Raw genomic sequence first — 23,798 nt, forward strand, 5'->3', positions numbered from 1 at the left:
ATATTAACAGTTAAGTTTGCTGCTCCAAAATAGTACTGTTATCTATTCAATAAAGAAGCATTAAGCCTTTGCTGTTCTTTAGACTCTGCAACCCTCTTCTCTCTTTCCATCTTGACTCCAGTCTGCACACTTAGACAACCACATTTACAAGGACCAATCTTGACTTTAGGCATACTGACTTTAAGCATCTCCATATTCTTTGACTTGATATCTTTACTGTTTTTGTTAGTCCAGCCATTACTTTCTTCATGCATATTTAGTGTCTGAGTTCTTAGGTTATTTATGTACTCAGAAATCTTTGGAAATAAAACCTTCCTTGCATTTTTCAGTTCTCTACTGTGCTCTTCTTGTTGAAGGCAAAGGGGCAGGACCTCTGCTTCCCGCTACTCTTTCTCCCTGTTGCCCATTTCTCTTATCCAGGATTCCAGATTATCACTTGCTCTCACACTCCCTATTACAACGCTATTTTCCCAATTGAAATAACAATTCCCTCATTAGACAAGTTCCTCACACACCCCAGACTGCTGGACCAGCTACTGTCTGTTATATAATAGTTCAGGTTGAAGTTATTCCTCTCTCCTGTAAATGAGTCTGTTTCTGGCACAGAACATGCTCATTACAGTGGAAGAGGCCAATTTCAAGTCCTGTAACCTCTCAACCTGGCCTGTTCCACTGTAATTCACTATCCATAGTAAGTCATGTATAACATGCAGGAGAAAACAAGGATATCAAAATATGTGACCATTGGCAAGAGAGATAATCAGTATAGTTTATCGGAAAAAAAGCTTTAAGTTGGATCAAACCATAAACAATTTCCACTTGATCTCCTTGTAATCTAGAGACAGCTTAAGTTTGTGGACTGTGTTTGGTGAGGTATCTATATCCTTTTTCTAATTGAACTCCATTCAGGTGAGGAGCAATATTGTAGGGTCAAAATAGCAGACACACAAACATTAGAGGATCTATGATCTAGACCTGGCTTTGCCATTTACTATTACCCTGCCATTGAGCAGGTCTCTTAACATCCTCTACTTGTTTCTTCTAGGTTGTGTGGGGACAGTAATGTTAATTAGCAGATACTTATAAACCACTGAATCTTCAAACTTGGCTATGGTGAATTAGAAAAGCAAGGAAGAAATTCCTGGCCAGAGCAATCAGGCAAAAGAGAGAAATAAAAGTCATCCAAGTAGAAAGAGATAAAGTTAAACGTTCCCTGTTTGCAGATAATATGACTCTATACCCAGAAAAACCCATGTTCTCTTCCCAAAGGCTCTCTGATCTGAAAAACAACTTTAGCAAAGTCTTGGGGTACCATATTAATGTACAAAAATCAGTAACATTCTTATACACCAACAATATTCAAGCTGAGAGCCAAATTAAGAACTCAATATCATGCACAATAGCCACAAAAAAAGAATAAAATACTGAGAAATACAGCTAACCAGGGAGGTGAAATAGCTTTACAAAGAGAATTACAAAACATTGCTCAAAGAAATCAAAGATGACACAAACAAATGGAAAAACATTCCATGTTCATGGATAGGAAGAATCAATATTGTTGAAATGGCCATACTGCCCAAAGGAATTTACAGCTTCAGTGCTATTCCTACGAAACTACCAATGACATTCTTCACATAACTTAAAAAACCTATTTTATTTTATCTTTTCTTCAACTTTTATTTTAAGTTCTAGGGTACATGTGCAGAATGTGTAGGTTTGTTACATAGGTAAATGTGTGCCATGGTGGTTTGCTGCACAGACGAACCCATCGCCCAGATATGATGCCTAGCATCCACTAGCTATTCTTCTCGATGCTCTCCCTCCCTCTCCTCAACCTGACAGGCCCCAGTGTGTGTTGTTTCCCCTGATGTGTCCATGTGTTCTCATTGTTCAGCTCCTGCTTATAAATGAGAACATACAGTGTTTGGTTTTCTGTTCCTTTGTGAGTTTGCTGAAGATAATGGCTTCCAACTACATCCATCTCCCTGCAAAAGACATGATCTCAGTCCTTTTTATGGCTGAAGTATTCCATGTTGTATATGTACCACATTTTATTTATCCGGCCTATCACTGTTGGGCATCTGGGTTGATTTCCTGTCTTTGCTATTGTGAATAGTGCTGCAATGAACATATGCATGCATGCATGTATCTTTATAATAGAATGATTTATATTCCTGTGGGTATATACCAAGTAATGGGAACCCTGGATCAAATGTTATTTCTGCCCATAGGTCTTTGAGGAATCACCACAGTCTTCCACAATGGTTGAATTAATTCACATTCCCATCAACAGTATAAAAGCATTCATTTTTCTCCACAACCTAGCCAGCATCTGTTGTTTCTTGACATTTTAGTAATCCCCATTCTGACTGGCATGATATGGTGTTTCATTGTGGTTTTGATTTGCATCTCTCTAGTGATCGGTGATGTTGAGCTTTTTTCCGTATGTTTCTTGACCGCGTGAATGTCTTCTTTTGAGAAGTGTCTCTTCATGTCCTTTGCCTACTTTTTAATGTTTTTTTTTTCTCATAAATTTGTTTAAGTTCCTTGTAGATTCTGGATATTAGAGTCTTATATCCAGACCTTTGGGTATTAGACCTTTGTCAGATAGAGATGGAAAAAAATTTCTCTTACTTTGTAGGCTGTCTGTTCACTCTGATGACAGTTTTCTTTGCTGTGCAGAAGCTCTTTAGTTTAATTAGATCCCATTTGTCAATTTTTGCTTTTGTTGCTATTGCTTTTGGCAGAAAACCCTATTTTAAAATTCATATGGAACTGAAAAAGAGCTCGAATAGCCAAGACAATCCTAAGCAAAGAGAACAAACCTGGAGGCATCACATTACCCAACTTCAAACTATGTTACAAGGCTACACCCCATGTGAATAAAGTTCCCCCATGTTCTACCTGCGGTGAACAGGGTGAGTCAGAGTGCTGTGGGAACACAGAAGTAGGGCACTAACCAGGTCTGCAAGGATTGGAAAGACTTCCCAGGCCAGGTGATGCCCAAGCTGCTTTTCTTGAGATGCAACCAGATTCCCCAGAGCTTTTTATGCATAAATTCTGGGGTCAAAACAGAGAAATGTCACCCTCTAACTACAATGAGCTGGTCTCTAAGGAACCTCAAACCCTAATGGGGCGCACAGGCCTTCCCTAATCTCATCACTGCTTACCACTATAGTAGATAACTGGGCATCTATGGAGCCAGGTTGACCATGATAATACATCCAGAAGAAAAACTCTAAGTCCAAAAACATCGATAAGCAGGGTAGTTCTACTAAACCCTTTGTGGAAAAACAAACGGCATTACATAACACAATACACAAGAAATCTTCTTAAAAACCTCATTAACAGCAGCTCCCTTTCTTTAAGGTTCTCATGTCTGTGGTTGTTGCTGTCTTTCCTGTTCTCTGTCTCCTTGTTTAATGTCTGTCTTTCAACAAATGTCTCGATCTCTGTCTCTGTTCCCTCATTGCCTGTCTGTCTGTGTTCTCTCTAGGTGTCCCTACCTCTCTATCATGTGTCTTTCATTATTACTGTCTTATGTGTGTGTTTGTATGTGTGTGTGTGTTTTTCTGTCTCTCTTTATCTCTCTTTCCCTCTATCTCCACCACCTCCCCAACTTTTCCACATGTTTATTTCTCCATCCTGACTGTGGAAGGCTCTATCTCCCAAATCCTTTGTTCTCCCAATGGGTCTATCATCTTTTTTAGTATGTGAGGCAATTTTCAGCTTCTTTCATTTTCCATTTCAATCTTTCACCCCATTCAGGAAATAAGGACTGTTATCTCTGAAATCCACATTTCCTAGAATATCAGAGATGGAAAATTGTAAATGCTTATAGTTTTATCATCCTTTTTCGCCAGACTCTCACCTGTTATTATTTCCTTCTTTTCACTCTCCTTATAAGGAATAGAGAATTTCTTGCAATTTCACAAACTCCTTCCTCCTTAGAAGGCCCTTTCCAGCTTGTCTAACGTATGACTTCCTCCTGTTCCCTGGATAACTCCCATTCTTCTTTTAAACACTAAGTGTCACCTACCCAGAAAGGAGGCTGCCCCATTCAATGCGGAATCAGATGTTCATTTAGTGCTTCCAAAGCCTTCTGTGCTTACCCTTACAGCATTCATCACACTGATTAGGAATTGTTAGTAGGGTTTAATGTCTTCTCCATAAGACATGGCTTCTTAGACATATGAACACATGTATTTTCAGTGCATGGTTCAGGCTGGTGCTCCATAAACACCTATTTAATGAAAATTGAAATTCTAAGGGATAAGAGTGATCCATGCCAATTTCCATTTTCTTTGAAAGATTTCAGTCTTAAATTGCAAACAAAAAGAGCAATGTGCAATTACCAATCAGCCTCTCCATCTTTCTCAGATGACCTCAGCAAAGAGAGAAAAACAAACAAACAAACAAAACAAGAGTTGCAAAGGAGAGAGGAAAAAGACCAGGTTCAGTGGCAAAAATCACAAAGCAATTCTTGCAAATCATAAACTAAAACATCTTGGCTGCAGAAAGCTGCTTTTAAAGCAGAGTCGTATAATTAAAAAAGATAATTTGTATAAGGGATGCCATAACTTTGGCCAACAGTTCTCTTACCACTGATTTAAGAATCTTGGAATAGGTAATTCCAAGGAAAAGGCTTAAAATAAATGAAAATATATTCAAATTATAATCAAATGAAAATGCTACAGAGGAGATGGTTAGGTTGAATTTTTTTTCAGGGCCCTACATTTAACCATATGAGATTATTTTCCAAATATCATCTTAGTCTATCTCTGGGAATGGATTTGCTTTTTAATACTAAACCACATTTCATCACATGGATGGATCCTAACCTCCCTTATTTAGTTATTTCCCTTGACCACAGATAATTTTCCATGTTATATATACAGCATATACATAGCATGATGGTAGCTTTTTCAGACTTGGCAAACTGGAGCTACAAATATACAAAATAAGCAATGGTTAAAATCTGTTCTCTTCTCCCAATGAACTGAGTTACCTGCACGAAATACTCTCTGTGGGGATATTACAGCTAACTGTTTCACAATGAAGTATAACAAAAAGATGAAAAAGGGGCAGGTTTATGATGTGTGAATGATGTGTTTAAGTCATTTTATAGACAAGCTCTCTATAAGGCACAACTATTTAACTGTAGGTTTAAGCAATACCACATTAGGTATTGTTTAAATCTTATTTACCTGGACAATATTATTGATGTGTTAATTAGCCAAATGCATACAGGGTTTCTCTAAGTGTTGGGGACTGGGTAAGGTTTCTGCTATGGAGTTGAGGGTGTGAGTGAAGTTTTGGGAAGGTTGAATACCAAGAAGAAAAACAAGACTTGGCATCTATCCCAGAGAAGCAGACACTTAAATAAAGAAGAGAGACTTATGAACCTGCAATTCAGCAAAGAGGAAATCAATGGCCCTTCTGGGTCCATTCAATGGAAGGAATCTTAACCATCAAGTTTAAGATAGACCTGCCAAGGATGCAAAAGTTGAGCTAGAGTATTGGAAGTGAGTAGGGAGTAGTAGAGAAACTAGCTAGAATGGTAAGATTTAGGAGAAAGAATTGCCCGTTTTTGATGACTGGTGAATGAGGGGGGCGGGAGAGAGATAACACCTAGATTTCTGCTTTGGAAAACAAGTGTCCTGGTGTGCTGTGAGTTGTGTTCTTTGGAAGCAGATGCCAAAACAAAGACTGGCATGACAAGTATTTATTAGAGATCAAATTCTGTAGAAGAAAGGCGGAGGAAGCAGGGTTAGGTGGAAGGAGAAGATGAATCGCAATGCAGGCCTGATGCCTTGGTCAGTCTCTCAAGAGCTCTGGGTAGCATGTGGCTCATCAAAGTTGTCCTGAAGGGAGCTGAAATGGCTGGGGCTTTGTGCTCTCACTGTACTCAGTAATTGGATGTAGACCAGTTCAGGAACAGCATGGTCTTAGGTAAGACGGCTCTCTGAAGCTGTGGAGAAACCTGTGGGAGCTGACAACTGAGACTGCTTGCTGACAACCTTCCCAGCTACTGAATACAAGTCTTCCTTGAGGGGTATCTGGGCAACACAGGTTGGGGCAGGAAGTGGTTTGAGTGAATATAGAGTTCTATCTTGGACATATTGAGACTGAAAGACATTTAGCCAGAGCCAGCCTGTAGCCAATTAGTTGTATAAGAAGTCTTTGAGTGCTGGAGAAGAGTTTGGTCCAGAGACATAAATTTTGGAATTATCAGTATTTGAGACTAAATTGAAGCAATGGGAAACTAGGCAAGCTCACCCAGGCATGTAAAAATGGCAGAAGAGGACCAAGACTGGAAGCCAGGAGAGCACCAGCTTTTCTGAAACAGCCAGAAAGAGAGGATATTGACAAGGTTTAAGAGAGAATGAGAATCCAAGAAGGATCATTTCATAGTAAACAAAGAAGGAAAATTCTTCTAGGAGGAGAAATTGGACAGGAGTCAACACTTGCCTTAGAAAACTTCAGTAAGATAAGGACCCAAGAGTCAAGTGTGTGTGTGTGTGTGTGTGTGTGTGTGTGTGTGTGTGTGTGTGTGAGAGAGAGAGAGAGAAATGAGCTATCTATAAAGTCCAGACCTCAGGATCAAATCACATCTTACCTTGGCATCTCTATCTCCATCTGCCATCTTGTCCTTATCTTTAGTTTTGAAGGAGAAATGGTCTTTTCTCCATATTAAATGTTAAATTACTTGTTGGTTTATCACATTTAACTCCTTTCTTTATATATTTCTCTTCAGTTGACTATTTCTACCAAGTACCCTTATGTTCTGCCTTATTGCGACAGATCTACCCTATAATGGCAGGTGGAAGGGGTGGTAAAAGTAAGGTTAGCCTGATGCCATCTTCTAGCTATCATCAGATTTCTCTATTTTCTTTATTAGTTACTTTTCTTGTATTAGGGGTATATTTCTATTATTTTTATCTCCTCTTCATTCATTCCTCACCACTGAAATGATTATTCTCTTGAAGATTGTTAATAATAACTACCTATGTTTTTCTAATCTTTGTATTCAAGTTATTAGGTAGTAATCATAATTTTGGCTTTACCATTGAGGCTCAGAGAGATTATTTGATTTGCCAGAGATTGCAACATTATGAAGTGGCTTGACCGGGATTCAGACTGGCATTTGCTTGGCTGCAAAGCTTTCCTAGAACAGCCCACTGCCTTTCTCACATTCAGGACTATTGATAAATTCAAAGATCTTTTTTCCTTATAATCCTTGTCATCAGCTGCATTTGATATTTTGGCTTTCCTCTTTGTGGAAGACATCTGTTTTTGCCAGTCTGGAATTATTTTCTTCTAAATTGGGTAAGAGTATCCCAGTTTTCTCTTTAGAGACGCACCCATTTCTCTCATTTCCAATATGTCTATCTCAGCACATTAGGCTGGTCTCACTCACTCCCAGATCTAGAGGTAAGCACATGACATAAAAGAAAGCAAATATAATAAGGCCAAAAATCCTGCATACATGCCAATGTTCCTGATTATTTTAGGTACCCCATTCCTACATAACCCTTCTACTTCTAGGGGGCAATACTGATATACCAGTTTGAAACATGGACTTGCTGAAAATAACAACTACTTGTATGATTTGCTGAAATCCCTGTCCTCTTTCCACTGCACCACAATGATCCAGTGTTTGGCTGGTGTCGTCCCAATTCAGGCCTTAAGCTCGTAATTTGTATGGCCAGCAGCCACCAGAAATGAGTCACGAGCTGGCCAGCTTGTTCTCTGCAATGATTTGGGGTCTTCTCATTTTCCTTCTGCCTTGTTCTCATTCTCTATGTGGTCTTAGTGTCTACCAGACTCTTGTTCTTTCAAATTTTAATTTATGCTGACTTCCACTTCCAAAAGTGATAGAACTTTGACTTCTCCATAAATAAATATATATATATCATATATATACATATAAAAATAATTTTTTGAGATGAAGTCTCACTCTATCACCCAGGCTGGAGTGCAGTGACACAATCTCAGCTCACTGCAACCTCCACCTCCCTGGTTCAAGCGATTCTCCTGCCTCAGCCTCCGAGTACCTGGGATTACAGGCACACACCAACATATACAGCTAATTTTTGTATTTTTAGTAGAGACAGGATTTCACCATGTTGACCAGACTGGTCTCCAACTCCTGACCTCCTTTGCTCCCAAAGTGCTGGGATTAGAGGGTTGAGCCACCACACCCGACCCAAAAATATTTTTTATTGTCTATTTCTTGGTTTACTTGGGGTTTGGGGTTGTTTTCATATTTTTACTTACCAAGTAATTCTGCCCATTTCTGGTTGCTTCAGAACACTTACAAACCAAAGATCCAGCATCCGGGAACCCAAACATAGCACTAATCCATTTGGCCAATACCCAAACTTGTTATGCTGGTTTTTCAGAAAAGGAGGATCAGACAATTTTTTGAATTCACGTTTATCTCTCCTGCTTATAAGCAAGAATCTCAGGGATGAGGACCAGGTCTGGTTAACTTTTGGTTCTTACAGTCCCTGAATAACACGATGGTAGTTATTGAGAAAATCTTTGCTAAATTAAACTGGTTGGACCCCATATGGCTTAGGATTAGAATCTTAGAATTTCAGTTTTTAACTGTGACAAGAATTCTCCCTGCAACCTGGAATGACTCAATATTTCCCTTACATATAAATTAGGGATGCTGATTGGAATTGTCTACAAAAGACTGTAATATTTTAATACCCAAAACTGAATATTATAAAATGTCCTTTATGACTATTACATAATAGAGAAAACCACAAAGAAAAGAGGTTTTCATTTGTTATGATTTCTAAGCTTAATTTCAAATTTTATCTTTTTTATAAAAATGTCTTCTGGAAAAAAATTTTAGGGTTTGGAAGTTTTCATTCAAGTTTCAATATGAGAAAATCCTAGAACAGTGGAGAATCATATGATATTGGACAAGATCCAATTTTCCAAAGAGGGAAGCAGAATTTCTTTTGCACATTTCTAGTCTTTTTCTACTGTTTTAGGTGGTAGTATCTTCTTTATTTTGTTACCTGTATGGCAAAAATAGAGAACAAAATGTGTGACCACAGGAATTCTAAGCTGAATTTATGATCGTGAGAGAGACATGTTTAGGCATCACAGAGGGATGTACTTTGGTCTCTTCGGGACAATGAAGTCATCCTAAGAGTGGTTATGTCTTGCCTTAATGAAATCATGGAAAGATTTCTATTTGAAACTACCACAGGTAGAACAATACATTCGTGAAATGATAGTTTTCTTCAGTGTATAAGGATACATATATTGAAGAGTAACTCTATGTGGAAGATGATATTGAAGCTTGAAGGGACTATTAAATAACCCCCTGGTTTTCCCTCTTGAATTCTAAATCAATTGAGATGGGCAAAGGAGTGAGCCAGATGAACATAAAAGTAGGACTCCCAGGGAACATGTGACAACAATGAGCTTCCCGATTATGAGCCCTGGAACTAAGCAAACATATTCACCCACTCACTCTGGGGGAAGAAAAGCAAGCTTACAACCCTTACCACTAAGCTTTCCATATGGTCCACTAGAGCAGATTCTCTGCAGGCAGGAAAATCCCAAAGACCAAGGGGAGAAGAAGGAGCTACACTTGCCAGGTTCTCCTCCAAAACTCACCAATCTTGAAATTGTCTGCCTCTCCTTGGGAAGAGAGAGTAAAGAGCCTGAGAGGAGAAAATTCCTTTTGAAGGAAAAGAGGAGTGAGGAATAACAGCACTTCTGGCCCCTATCAGTGCCACCAAATGATGTGTACTTGGCACACTCCTGAGTATGGGATAGGGGTGAGCCACTGTGCCCAGCCTTTTTAAACTTTCTCATAGAAATATCTTTTCAAAAATTCTGGATGCTCAAAATGATGATATTATCTCAGTAATGATACTTTCCCTAGAATATATTGTTTGATGTGCTATATTGTTCTACAATGGTGCAGTTCTTAAGAACCTTTCTGTTAAATATGATGGTAACCTTGTTTACTATCCAATTTATCATAATTTATATTTCTGATACTTATACTAACCAGCTGTGGCATGAAAGACCTGCAGAAGATTTTCTTAGATGTTGATGCCTATGAAGAAGACTGAGAAAGAATGGCCAAAGGTGGGAAGCGAGACAAGAAGAAATTCTCCTGGAATCCAGCAGCGTGGGGGAGTAAAAGAAAATTTCCATGGAGGTGCATTTTCTAAGAACTATATTAAAAATTTTTTCCCATCAGTGATTTTGGCTTTGCAAGGTCACTTTCTAAGTGTTTATTTTTAATTGTACCACAGATCATTAGAAATTTGTCTTTTGGCCGGGCGCGGTGGCTCAAGCCTGTAATCCCAGCACTTTGGGAGGCCGAGACGGGCGGATCACAAGGTCAGGAGATCGAGACCATCCTGGCTAACACGGTGAAACCCCGTCTCTACTAAAAAATACAAAAAACTAGCCGGGCGAGGTGGCGGGTGCCTGTAGTCCCAGCTACTCGGGAAGCTGAGGCAGGAGAATGGCGTAAACCTGGGAGACGGAGCTTGCAGTGAGCCGAGATCCGGCCACTGCACTCCAGCCTGGGCGACTGAGCGAGACTCCATCTCAAAAAAAAAAAAAAAAAAAAAAAAAAAAAAAGAAAAAGAAAAGAAATTTGTCTTTTACCTTTCTTCTTTTTATTTATTTATTTTTTATTTTGTAGAGACAGGGTCTCGCTATGTTGTCCAGGCTGATCATGAACTCCTGGGCTCAAGCTATTCTCCAAACTTGGCCTCCCAAATTCCTGGAAATCCAACAGAGAAGATTCAAGAAGATTCCAGAAGTGATCAAGATATTGATGTTAAACAGTTAAGTAAAATAAGAACTGAAATACATATTTGCCTCTGGCAAGTAAGAGGTTGCTGCATACCTCAATGAAAGTAGTTTTAGTCGAATGGTAGACTGAAAGCCATTTATAATGGGTTCAGGAGTAAATCATCTGTGGAAATGGAAACTGCTATTATGAAATGTAGATTTCCACTTCTAAAGATTTACTTATGAATAGAATCAAAAAGAAAGTACAAGATTTTACAAGATATGTTAGGTCATAGGAAAATCAAAGGTCAAAGGAAAATCAATGTTCTTTCATAAAAAATTACCACCAATCTAATAAACATACTGAAAACCTATAGTAATTAGTACATTGCTGATGTATTTCTACATAATGGTATCATACAATAAATTACAACTAATTTCTGTGGTCCCTGTAATTAGACCGTACAGTATATGTACATATACAGTACAGTATATGATGGAACTAAATGTGATGAAAAACAATATATACAAGAGAGTTCTGAATGCACCAGAAACTTTATCAAAGGCTTCCTGGAGGGAGTAGGGCTTGGCCATTCATTAAAATTAGGTGGAATATTTAAAAAAAAAAAAAAAAACTTGGTAAAAAGGACAAAGATTTTTCAGGATGGCAATAGAAGGAAAAAAGGTATTGATCAAGGCATAGCACTTAGAATGCAATTTTTGTTTTTGAAATATGAAATTAAATGAAAATTTTTCCCATTGCCTGTTCCTCCTTCAGAGGCCCCAAACAATTGCTCAGCCTCAACCTTCTTCTTCTTCTTGAAAAGACTCCCAACCCTGGAATTATTAGTCAAACTAGACATGGGTCAGGGTGGGGAAAATAAAACAGATTGAGGTGGTTTATGTGTTCTTCTTTTTCTTTACCTAAGAACATATTTATAATATATCACAGGTAGTGATTACTATGTACAAGACACTAAATCAAGCACTTTTTCCATACTAACTAACTTTTATAATTTAATCCTCACTATAACCCTATAAGAAAAGTATTTCTATTTTGCATTTTACAAATGGGAAAACTAAGACATAGACAAGGTAAGTAAATTACCCAAGGTTATCCAGCTGGTAAGTAGCAGACCTAAGATTTAAACCTAAGCAGTCTGGTGCCTGGGGCTAGGCTCTCAAATGCTTTTCCTCTGCTGCCTTTATCCTTTTTTCTATATTTCTTGTTATTTTCCACTAAGTAAAAATAATACAAGCTCAAGATCCCCAAAAAAAAAATAAATAAATAAATAAAATCAAAAGTATGCTGTCTTATAATGAAAACAATGGTCCCAAACCCCACCTCTACCTTCAACCACTGCTTTTTAATATTTTTATGTTTATATAAGTATGTTTTAATGTAAATTTTATAAGTAATACATCTTTATATTATAAATACACATATTCTGAAAGGTAAATACAAACACGACAAAATTCCCACCTACCCAATGGTACAGACGTCTTAGAAAATTGACAAATAAATAGCAAAAGCCTCCCTGCTTCTCACCTATCCCAAAGGTAATTATCAATCCCAATTTGTGTAATTCATCTTAAGAAAAAGAATATTTGCACATAACCAAAATAGATGTATCCATTGATATACTTCTTTTAAAAAGCACACAGAGTAAATGTATCATCTTTATGCACTGTGCTGTGCTTTGCTTTTTTTCTTCTATAATGATAATTAATTTTTATACAACAATATTTATTATTTGAACAATCTCTAAAGAGTAGGTGTTTCACAGATAATGATATATGTACAAAAAATGCATTAAAACACATCCAAAGCCATGTGGTTTGGGGCTAATTCCTTGTTACGTGTTTTTACTTAATATAAATATGGGTATGTCCTGTGAGCCAGGAAGTATGGGAGGGTACAAAAGAGTACAAAATGCGGTCCCTGTCATTAGTAGCTTATTGTGAAGGTCCAAGAAGACGTCAAGTAAAGGCAAGTGTGCGTCACTGCCACCCTCTGCCCTGCTCTTTGGTCAGGGCCTCCAGTGCTTTGTTCTGCAGCTCTGCTCTGAAGAATATAACTTTTCTGGAAGAAATTCCCTTCTTCAATGCTTTAGGCCAGTTAGGAGTCTCAAAATAAGTGGAGAGAATATCAAATACCTGATTGATGGCCACCATCCCTAAATGATAGTTATTTCTATGTTGGTGTCTGATCATGTATCCCTGGAATGACAGACAAGTGGGCTGTCTTGAAAGAGTATTCCTGGGCCTTTCAAAATGTCACCTTCTTCTGAATGCTTTCATCTACAAGTCCATCAAAGATACAAACTTTGTTTATATCAACATCTTCAAGAGTGTATTCTGAGTTAGGAGTTGGAAACACAAGGGTTTCCAGAGGAAATAAACTAAGAGAAGTCTTCTTTTATGTCTAGTAAGTCGCTAGAAAATTCATCTTCACTCTTCACACAGGGCACTGTCTACCGAGAATCCAGTCAGGCAGATCCAAATTGGCCTATTAGATTTCGTTTGAACCATACAACCTTCATATCTGTCCAGCCAGTCTACTCAATTCCTTCTTTGATATGTGGTAGGTCATACTCAAATCGATACACAGCCTTTGTCCTGAGTGTTTGTCTTCCAAAAGAATCTCTTTGCTTAGAGATCTCAGAAAATATTTGCTGTGTTGGGGGCAGATTCCTGGATTTTCTGCACAATTGGCTTTTCTTCTTTCTTTTTCTTCTTTTCTTTTACTCTTCTTTACTGCAACTATCTTTCTCCAGTGTCTCTGTTTTCCCTGGACATTTTTCTTATGATATCCAAAACACCAAATTGTTTGAGAATGAGCACCATCCTGCACCCTGGTGGTCAGGGTCTCTCCCTCCTGGCATTTGCATTCTGCATCAATCTGCAGAAACTGGAAACTTTCAGTATTTCAGGTATTCAGATATTTCAGATATTTCAGGTGACTGTGCTCTAAGCACTCCCTTCTAATTCACAGTCCATGTGCCTAGTCCATGGATCCCATCATGCACTTTGCTTTTTTCAATTGAAAACGTGTCTTCAATCTTTTTCCATGTCAGGACACACACATCTACTTCCCTTTCTTTTAAAGGTTGCATGATATATAGTAAGATTACACTATAATTTACTTAATCAATATTTGTATATATTGATGGATACTTTTAATGTTTCCAGTTGTTTTAATTTTCCAGTTGTTGCATTTTTCTTAGATTTGTTGTGAAATTGAAAGAGTTACTGTGAGTAAAAAATGTGTTTTTTCTCTCTAGCAGAAATCCAATTATAAAAATCTAACAAAAACAACTGTACATAAAAGTCAAGACCTAAATATGAAGAAGACTGAAATGTGGCATGATTTTAAGTAGTTAGTACAGTGTCAGCAAATATATCGACTTTTGCGCTAGGATTTTTTTTAGCAACACATGGCTGTAACATTGGATGTATAAAGAAGCCCTTGTAATCTCAGCATTCTAACTCACCAGTGAACAGTTCTGTGTGTAACAATGGGGAGAGGAAATGGGCGAACAGACTGATGCAATACATACACATATATCAAAAAAATAACTCTCCTCCTTTTAACTTTACTTCTCATTACAGCTCTTTCTCCCTGTCAACGGGGGGTCCAAATATTCTCTAGGCACCACCAGGAAGATGAGCTGACAATGGTCCCAACCACACATACACATATACACACACACACACACACACACACACACACACACACCTCAAAGCTCCCTTCCATATATTCTGAGCTATAGCTGCCTCTACTCTACTCTGTCTCATCCTTCATCTTGCTCCCATCCTCTTTCCAATTTCCAGATATTTTTTAAAATCTAATTTTGTCTTCCAGCCTCCTATCTTTCCTAGGCATTCATTCCATCTTGTGTTTCTTTACTGTAATTTTCACAGAAAATTAGCCTAAACTGGAAACCACAGGGAAGATATTTTTAAAGAGATTAGTGATTGTTAATTACAGTTATAGCCTAAAGACTATATTAAGATGAAAGAAAGGAGAAACACAGGAAATTCTGAGAATAACTGATGAATCAGTTCCTAAAGAGGGCAGTAAAGTTGGATTCAGTGTGTAAACAAAGTTCTTTAGCAAGGAAAAAAACATTCATTCATTTCAAAATTCGTTACTGAAGTTCTACTATATTCCAGCAATGTCATAGCCACTGGAAAGTATAGTGGTACATTTTTTTAAATCCCATTTTTATGGATCTTGCATTCTAGTCAGAGGAGGCAAACAAAATGAATATACAGAATGTTAGATGGTAGTAAGCACTATGGAGAAGATTAAGACATAAAAGGGAAATAGAAAACAATGTAGAGTATCAAGCAATTTTAAATAAAGTGATTAGAATGCCTCAATGAGGACAGGCATGGTGGCTCACGCCTGTAATCCCAACACTTTGGGTGACCGAGGTGGGTGGATCACCTGAGGTCAGGAGTTTGAGACCAGCCTGCCTAATATGGTGAAACCCCGTCTCTACTAAAAATACAAAAATTAGCTGGGTGTGGTGGCAGGTGCCTATAATCCCAGCTGCTTGCGAGGCTGAGGCAGGAGAATTGCTTGAACCCGGGAGGCGGAGGTTGCAGTGAGCTGAGATCAGGCCATTGCACTCCAGCCTGAGGGACAAGAGCGAGACTTCATCTAAAAAATAATAAAAATAAAAATAAAAAGGAATGCCTTTTTATTTTTAATGATAAGAAAACATTCAAGCAACGGCCGGGCGCGGTGGCTCAAGCCTGTAATCCCAGCACTTTGGGAGGCCGAGTCGGGCGGATCACGAGGTCAGGAGACCGAGACCATCCTGGCTAACACGGTGAAACCCCGTCTCTACTAAAAATACAAAAAACTAGCCCGGCGAGGTGGCGGCGCCTGTAGTCCCAGCTACTCGGGAGGCTGAGGCAGGAGAATGGCGTAAACCCGGGAGGCGGAGCTTGCAGTGAGCTGAGATCCGGCCACTGCACTCCAGCCCGGGCTACAGAGCAAGACTCCGTCTCAAAAAAAAAAAAAAAAGAAAAAAGAAAACATTCAAGCAACAATCCAAAGTAAGTAAAGGGAAAGCCAGGCAAATATCATGGAGAAGACCGTTCCAGGCAAAGGGAACAACAAATGCAAAGACCCAAGGCCGAGCAAGGCCACTGTAGTCAAGGGACAAAGAGATGAACGAGTGAGGAGAATAGTGGGCCATGAGGTCAAAGAGGCAACGGTGAACCCAATGGTATGGAGCTTTAAAGGCCATTGCAAATACTTTGGCTTTTGCTTGGCATGAAATGAGAACACATAGATAGTTTGGGGTAGAAAATATAATCTGATTTACATTTTTAGCAGAATAACTCCAGATACTATGTTGAGAATAGATTGCAGGTGCACAATGTTGTGGGAGAAAGAGGATAAATTAGGAGGTTATTGATATAGTCCAAACAAGAAATGATAATGACTTGGCTGGCAAGGATAACTCCAAAGTGTGTAGCCTAAAGAGCTGCAAGGATGCGACTTGCCATTACCTGGCATGGGGAAGATGATGGGACAACTTCAATCAGTGAAGTTTGAAAAGTGTATTGGATACCCAGTAGAGATGTTTAATAGGTAATAAGAAATAGGAGTGTAGTTCAAGAGTTTGGGTTAGGCTGGAGATACAAAAAGCACGCAGCTGATAAATATTGACTCATTTTCCCTTATACAGAAAAGAAGGATGGATACTACCATGGGAAGTTTTATAATGTAGGGAAGAGAAATTGCTAATATCTGATGGTCTCTATTTTGTCTATGAAAACTGAGGCAAAGTAATCTACTAAAAGAGAAAAGGTTGAGGCTGTTAACCCACATTTAGTGAAAAAAATTGCCAAGCAACACTGAGGGCTCCGCTGGACTTGAAAACTCTGTTTGCAGTAGTTTTAGTTGGTAGTTATACAGTCTTACTTCTGCACTGTTCAGTAGCCTATATGTTCAAACAGGGAAGGGAGTTCTTGAATTCAGTCTTGAGGATTTATTGCAGTAATGTGGGAAAAGAAAGGAGTAGCAGAAAATTAATAATTCTGGCGAGGGTATCATAGAGTTGATGACCATAGAACCCGAACTGAGTGAGAAACATGCATAATAAGGATAGTTAAAAAATAGGAGGATGAAGAAAAGTTGGTTAATGGGCATAAAAATACAGTTAGAGAGAAGAAATAGATTCTAATATTCGATAATACAATAATGAACAATAATAATAAATTATCATTAACTATAATTGTAATTACTATATATTTCAATATATATCATATATAAGACATACATAAGGTATACTACATATTTCAATATATATCTTTTATATGATATATATACCTTATTTATATATAATATATAAGTATATTATATATATTTCAAAATAGCTAGAAGAATTTTAATATTCTCAACACAAATAAAAGATAAATATTTGAGGTGATGGATATTCCAATTACCCTGACTTGATTATTATACATTGTATATATGTATCAAAATATCGCAAGCACCCCAAAATATGCACAACTATGATGTATCAATAAAAATACAAGACAATAGATAAGAAATTGATGTAGTATACTAGTATAACTCAAATGAGCTAGACATCACGTAACAGAAGTTATGTTTACAGTACCAATAGCTTCATTCACACTAACAAGAACACTACTGAACACACGATATATAGGACATTCAAAGAAGAAAAAAAGTTTGTAGTAAAATCGATGCTTTTCATAGTTGTGACATTTAGTTCACTGCTCAAACTATCTTTGCATTTTTATTACAAACTGATTTAATCTGATTCAAGCCAAAATCCCATATGCTTCTTTCTAACCTTCTCTGGAATTTTTCAACAGACGTAGGCATAATAATATAATTGCGATTGGTCAAGTCCCTTAACAAAGGACAGAATGTCCTCTCGTAGCATTCCAAAGAGATGAGTTTGTCTAAGCTGAGTGGAGTAAAAGAGACGCAATGGTCACAGACATAGAGGTTCTAGGCTTACGTCGACTTGTTTTAATTAAATAATTATCAATATGGAAGCTTTTTTGAAAGAGTCTACCAAACATCAAAATTTTTAAAAGATAAATCTATAGACTAATGAGTATCTTTTCCATTATGCTTCCAAAAATACCAGGGTGTTAAACAGGTTTATAACAGGTGGATAATGAGAAGGAATTCTCAAATTACATTCACAGAATTCACAGCCTGGCAGTAAGAGAAACCATATCTGGCTAGTTTAAGGATAAAAAGGACTGTATTGGAAGGATACTGAAAGCAACTAGAAATCCAAAGATGAGGTGAACAACCAAGCTTGGGGAGAATAGGAACCAGGGCTAATTGTAGACTGAGAGGTAGGAGCTGATGGGACTTAGCTTTAGAGAGCTGTTAACACAATTCAGCTTCCGCCCCCTTTAGGCTCTACATCTCTTTGTTCAAAACTCCAAATTCTTGGTAGAATGAAAAAAAAATGGTCACCTAAATTAGATGCTCAACTCTGCATGAATGGGCAGGATGAGAACAGGAAGGTGGGGAATGGTAATGAAGTTTAGAAATGGAGATTCTGAGAGATCATTCCTTTGTACAGTAGACAGTGTCCAGAAAAGATAAACTATTGGATCAAACAGCCACAGGAGGTTTCTACTACAGGGAAAGACTGGCAAGAAGACAAGGAACTTCAAAGGTAAAGAATAAGAAAGAAAAAGAAAAAAGATTGAAGAAAAGACATAGCCAAGGAATCTAAGTATCAGAGAAGAAAATAATATGGAAACAGAGGTGGGAAGGACGTGCCAGAGTTAGCTGGTCCAAGATGTAAGAAAGAGTACGCATTCCAGGAGAGAGATCAGTCAGTGTGAAGAGTCCTGAAGTAGGGGAGAGCATGTCGTGTTCGCCATGCTGGTAGAAGTCTGTATAGCCAAAGCACAGGGAAGCAATATGGAGAAGGACATTTAGATGGTGAAAAGCCTCAGAGACAATGTTAGGATTTTGAACTTGATTCTACAGGCAATGGGGAGCTGTAAAAGCATGGCTGAGGCCGGGCGCGGTGGCTCAAGCCTGTAATCCCAGCACTTTGGGAGGCCGAGGCGGGCGGATCACAAGGTCAGGAGATCGAGACCACAGTGAAACCCCGTCTCTACTAAAAATACAAAAAATTAGCCGGGCGCGGTGGCGGGCGCCTGTAGTCCTAGCTACTCAGGAGGCTGAGGCAGGAGAATGGCGTGAACCCAGGAGGCGGAGCTTGCAGTGAGCCGAGATCGCGCCACTGCACTCCAGCCTGGGCAACAGCGTGAGACTCCGTCTCAAAAAAAAAAAAGCATGGCTGACAGAATCAGATATGCCTTTTAAAAAGACCACCCTGACTGCAGCTGATTTAGCCACAGTCACCTGTAGGCCACCTGATACAGGAAGATGAAGGACATTAGGATTAGACAGTGCAGGGTTAGATGCCTGGTGCTACCGGCTGCTTGTGTGGTGTCAAGTATTATGTTGGTGCAAAAGTAATTGCAGTTTTCGCCATCAAAAGTAATGGCAAAACTGCAATTATTTTTGCACCAACCCAATAAGATACTTAACTTTTGAAATCTCAATTTTGGCATTTGTAAAGTAAAAATAACAAAATCTACCTTGCAGAGTTGTTGTCACTATTACTAAACATAAGCATAAGTTTTCCAGAGCATCACAAACAATAAATAAGAGTTACTTCTCATATTACTATCCTTCCGACTTTTTATTTGCCATCTAGTTTTCCCTCATCTCTTTTCAATTCTGCTGGCATTCACTGAATACTTACTGAATGTCATGTAAAGCTGAGTGCTTTATAAGCATTTTCGCATCTGAGTCTCAAAGCAATTCTCTAAGCTAAGTACTATTATTATCCCATTTTTGAAGATGCAGATACTGAAGTTTAGAGACTTAAGCAACATACTCAAAATGAGACTTCTAGGAACAGAATTGCTCTTTGAAAGCAGAAACAAGTTCCAATTGCTACTGCAGGGTCTAGTTCATTACTAATCAGACAACAGACAACCAGGTTGTATTGGATGAAAGAATGGATGAAATCCTCATTTGGAATCTCAGAAGATGTAAAGAACCCACATAAAAGTCCATAGGAGAGTTAGAAAATGACTATTTCTAAGTAGCTTAATATAAGTACTCTTTTGCTTTATTTTTTATTTTGAACTTATAAATCAGTGTATTGTTTAGCAGTTCCTGTGTAAGAAATCACCCTGAAATGTAGTAACTTAAAACAACTGTTTGTTATAGTTTGTATTTCCTGAGGGTTCTAAATAAAGATCAGAAGTCTAGCTGGACTAAAATTAAGATATCCACAGGCCTGTGTTCCTTCTCGTGGCTTTAGAGAGGAATCTGTTTCCTTGCCTTCTTTAGATTCTAGAGGCCACCTACATTCTTTATCTCATGACTCCTCCCTCCATCTTGAAAGCCAGCTATACCATTTTCAAATCTCTCTATGATATCTACCCTGGCTTCCATTACCCCGTCTTCTCTGACTCTGAGTCTCCTGTCTCCCTTGTGATTATAATAAACTCACCAAGATGATTGTTCCAGGATAATCCTCCCATCTTAAAATGCTTAGTCACATCTTCAAAGTCCCCTTTGCCATGTAAAATAACATATTCACAGGTCCTGAGGATTAGGATACGGACATCTTTGCAGGGTAGTGAAGCTAATTTTGCCTTACACAGACAGCTTCTCTTACCTACCTGGCAGTTGGCAGATTGTCAGCCCAGATGGCTCAGTTTTCCTCCACAGGATCTCTCTTTCCCCCTACAGGCTTGTTCATGCTCATAAAACGTGGTCGTCTCAGGCCTTTAGCTCAGCAAGAGGCCAGGCTCCAAAGCACAAGCAGTTTTCACATTTGCTTATGTCCTTTTGACTAAAACAAGTCACATGGCCACCCCAGACTCAAGAGGTAGAAATATATACCCCACCTCTTTATGGGAGGAGTTGTGACATCACATTGTAAGAACCTGGATGCAACAAATGGGAAGAATCTGTGGCTACTTTTACAATTTACCAAAATTAACATAATATGTGAGTGAGAACTTCTAAGACCTTCCCTCTTTGATTGCAATAATTGAGGTTTTGCACGGCTATTTCCTTTGCCTAGAATGCTCAAAATGCATTATCTTTTCCTGGCCAAATTATTTACCCCTTTCTTATTATAGCTTCGGTATGAACACCTCCAGGAAAATTCTTCTAACCCCAAACCCCATATTGTTCCTGGTGCTTTATCTTAGTGCTGTCATTATAGTAAGTACTTCCTCCTAATATAGCACTTAGCACTCTGTATTGAAATCACCTGTTTATCTTCTTGCCTTTCAACCTAGACGTTAAGCTTCTTGTGGACAAGAAAATGGGTCTTAGTTTTTCACACCTTCTCTGTGACTTAGCAATGTACCCTGTATATAGTAGGTTAAAAAGATTTTATTGAATACGTGTAATTAACACATATTCTATAAACTCTGATTATAGAGTTTCATCTACCCTTTTATCCCTCAATTGCTACTAATTTTTTTTAAATAGGTTTCTTTACTTAGTGAATCTTTAATCCCATAGTTTTTTTTTCCTATTTTGGAACCTAGCCTGTCATTGATCAGCTAAATAAGAAAGGAAGGAATTTCTAGTACTAACCATCAGTCATAGAAAAAGTTTTCCTTAGAATAAAAAGCTGAATTGTGATTTTGGTACCTTGATAATACAAATTGGTTGTGTGACATTTAGTAAATCCACAAATTGCTGCCAAGGATGTTGATTTGCCAAACTAGACATCTCTAAGGCTGTCTTCAGCTGGGTGGTCAGTCAAAATTAGGAGCTCAGGGATAACTTGACTGATATTTCTTCAAACTAAAACCAAAATAAAAGTTGAGGTATTTTGGGATGTTTCCAGGAAGGTCTTAAGAGGCTGCCTGATTGCTGTTAATACATAAGGCAGAAGGCAAAGATTTCCAAAATTACATGACTCAAGGGCTAAGACTCCAGAACTGCAGACACAACATGAGTAAGCAGACCACTCCAAATTGCCAGTGGAATTAAGGAATTAAAAAGGAGATGGTGAGTTACAAGAAACAGAGCTTGTTTGGGGAATGGATACTCTGTGTGCCTGTAACCAAGAAAGCCAGCTATAATACAAGCTAAAATGAAATGTACAGATGTTTAGTATAACGAAATAACCAAGGAGGAACCCACCCCTGTGTTATTCTCCTATGTAATATGTCATGTTCTACAGACCACGCTTGGAAGATGGATGGTTGCCCTGCACATTTTTTAGCTCAGGTAATGATATTTTTATAACCTGAGTTATGAAGGACAAAAATATATAAAGACAGCATTGAAGTCCAAAGACAATCAAGTTAGCTGATGTTTAAATATCTTGAGAGTGTTTCTATGCCAATGTTAAAACTGTCACTGTTAATGCACTGAATATTTTGCAGGATCTCAGTTCATCAAACCTTAAAACAGATCACAGTTTAACAACAATAACAACAAATTCTAGGCTTTTTGAGAAAGGTTCTGAATTCCAAGTCTGCAAGGAGAATATACAATAAAAGGCACATTCTTATCTATTTGGAACTTATTCATGAGCTCACCCATGCAAATTGGCTACAGCCTATACATTGTCATTAATTTTGAAGTCTTGCATTTAAAACCTCAAAGATATAATTCATTTAATCTAGGTGACAACACTGAGAGGTGGGCATTATTATTATTATTACACTCGTTTTTCAAATGCAAACTTGGCACAAAACATTTAGCTAATTGTCTAAGGTTACAAAATTATCGTATAACATACTTGAATCTAAGCAGGTGATTCCTAAACCTATTCCCTCAACCCAAGCACTACACTGCCTCTCTTAAAATATACCATGTCACTTGTCCTAAAGTGTATATTTAGCATGCATGCACATGGAGAATTTGGAAACATCCTAATACGGTCATTTCGATTTAACAAATATTTCTTGAGACCATATTAAGTATAAAGTTCTTTATTAGACTTTCCCCCCCAAGAAAAAAACTTCATGAAAACTATATATCAAGTGATGGTTTACTGGTTTTATAATTTCTCTTAAACTAATTTTACAATTGTCTCATGAACTAATAGAGACAAGTATAAATCTGCGCCCACAAATTTAGAAATGTCGGAAATAATACTTATTCATTACAATTCAACCTATTTAAATCATTACCACAGCTTCCCTGTGTTCACCTAGCAAGAAACCCTTTCTACTGTGTTGCTGTTCTCCTCCAGCATTGTCAGGGACTCAGTCTTACGTCATGCCAGATTCTTGGGGTTGGGGATAAATTAGTCCCTTTGTTATCTCTTAGAATCTCTGAATGTCCATTTCCACAACTTGTGTGGCTCCTGTAAGTCTGATTCCTCTGTTGTGTCTGTGCTCCACGTTTTGGGTAAAGGAATCACAGGCAAGGCTGGGAGCCCTCAGACCCAGGACCATTTTCCTTTGATGCCCCATTTTTGCCATGTTTCTTGGACATGATCTTGTCATGTCTCTAATATATGATCATGAAATGGGGCAAGCTTCTCTTCTGATCACAGATTTCTGATCACTGAACCCAGATTTCTCTAGCACAACCGAAATTTCTTCTTTCTGCTGGATCTCAATACCAATACATGCAATTGGCATATTTCATGATGCTGAGGTTTGGGGTGTGACTGATCCCATCACCCAGGTACTGAGCATAGTATTCAAAAGTTACTTTTTCAGCACTTGCCCCACTCCTTCCTTCCCATATTGTGGAGTCTCCACTGTCAATGTTGCCCATCTTTGTGTCCATGTGTACCCAATGCTTAGCTCCCACTTATAAGTGAGAACATTTAGTATTTGGTTTTCTGTTCCTATACTAATTTGATTAGGATAATGACCTCCAGCTGAATCTATATTGCTGCAAAGGTCATGATTTCATTCATTTTTATGGCTGTGTAGTATTCCATGGTGTATATGCACCACATTTTTTAATCCAGTCCACC

The 23,798-nt window shown here is 38.2% G+C and overlaps 2 protein-coding genes and 1 pseudogene across 2 annotated transcripts in view; 1 reads left to right on the forward strand and 2 right to left on the reverse strand.

Annotated features, from left to right (window-relative positions):
• TMEM74 (transmembrane protein 74) overlaps positions 1 to 10,120 on the forward strand; it is a 143,702-nt gene extending 133,582 nt beyond the window's left edge. Inside the window, exon 2 of the transcript XR_007728230.1 lies at positions 10,049 to 10,120. The gene's annotated coding sequence lies outside the window, so the exon portion shown is untranslated. The remainder of the gene's footprint in view (positions 1 to 10,048) is intronic.
• EBAG9 (estrogen receptor binding site associated antigen 9) overlaps positions 1 to 23,798 on the reverse strand; it is a 1,013,262-nt gene that overhangs the window by 920,897 nt on the left and 68,567 nt on the right. The window lies entirely within an intron of this gene.
• On the reverse strand, positions 12,787 to 20,284 carry LOC126960649 (tRNA methyltransferase 10 homolog B-like; annotated as a pseudogene).

This window comes from Macaca thibetana, chromosome 8, assembly GCF_024542745.1.
Source record: "Macaca thibetana thibetana isolate TM-01 chromosome 8, ASM2454274v1, whole genome shotgun sequence".
In the NCBI taxonomy this organism is placed as follows: Eukaryota; Metazoa; Chordata; class Mammalia; order Primates; family Cercopithecidae; genus Macaca; species Macaca thibetana.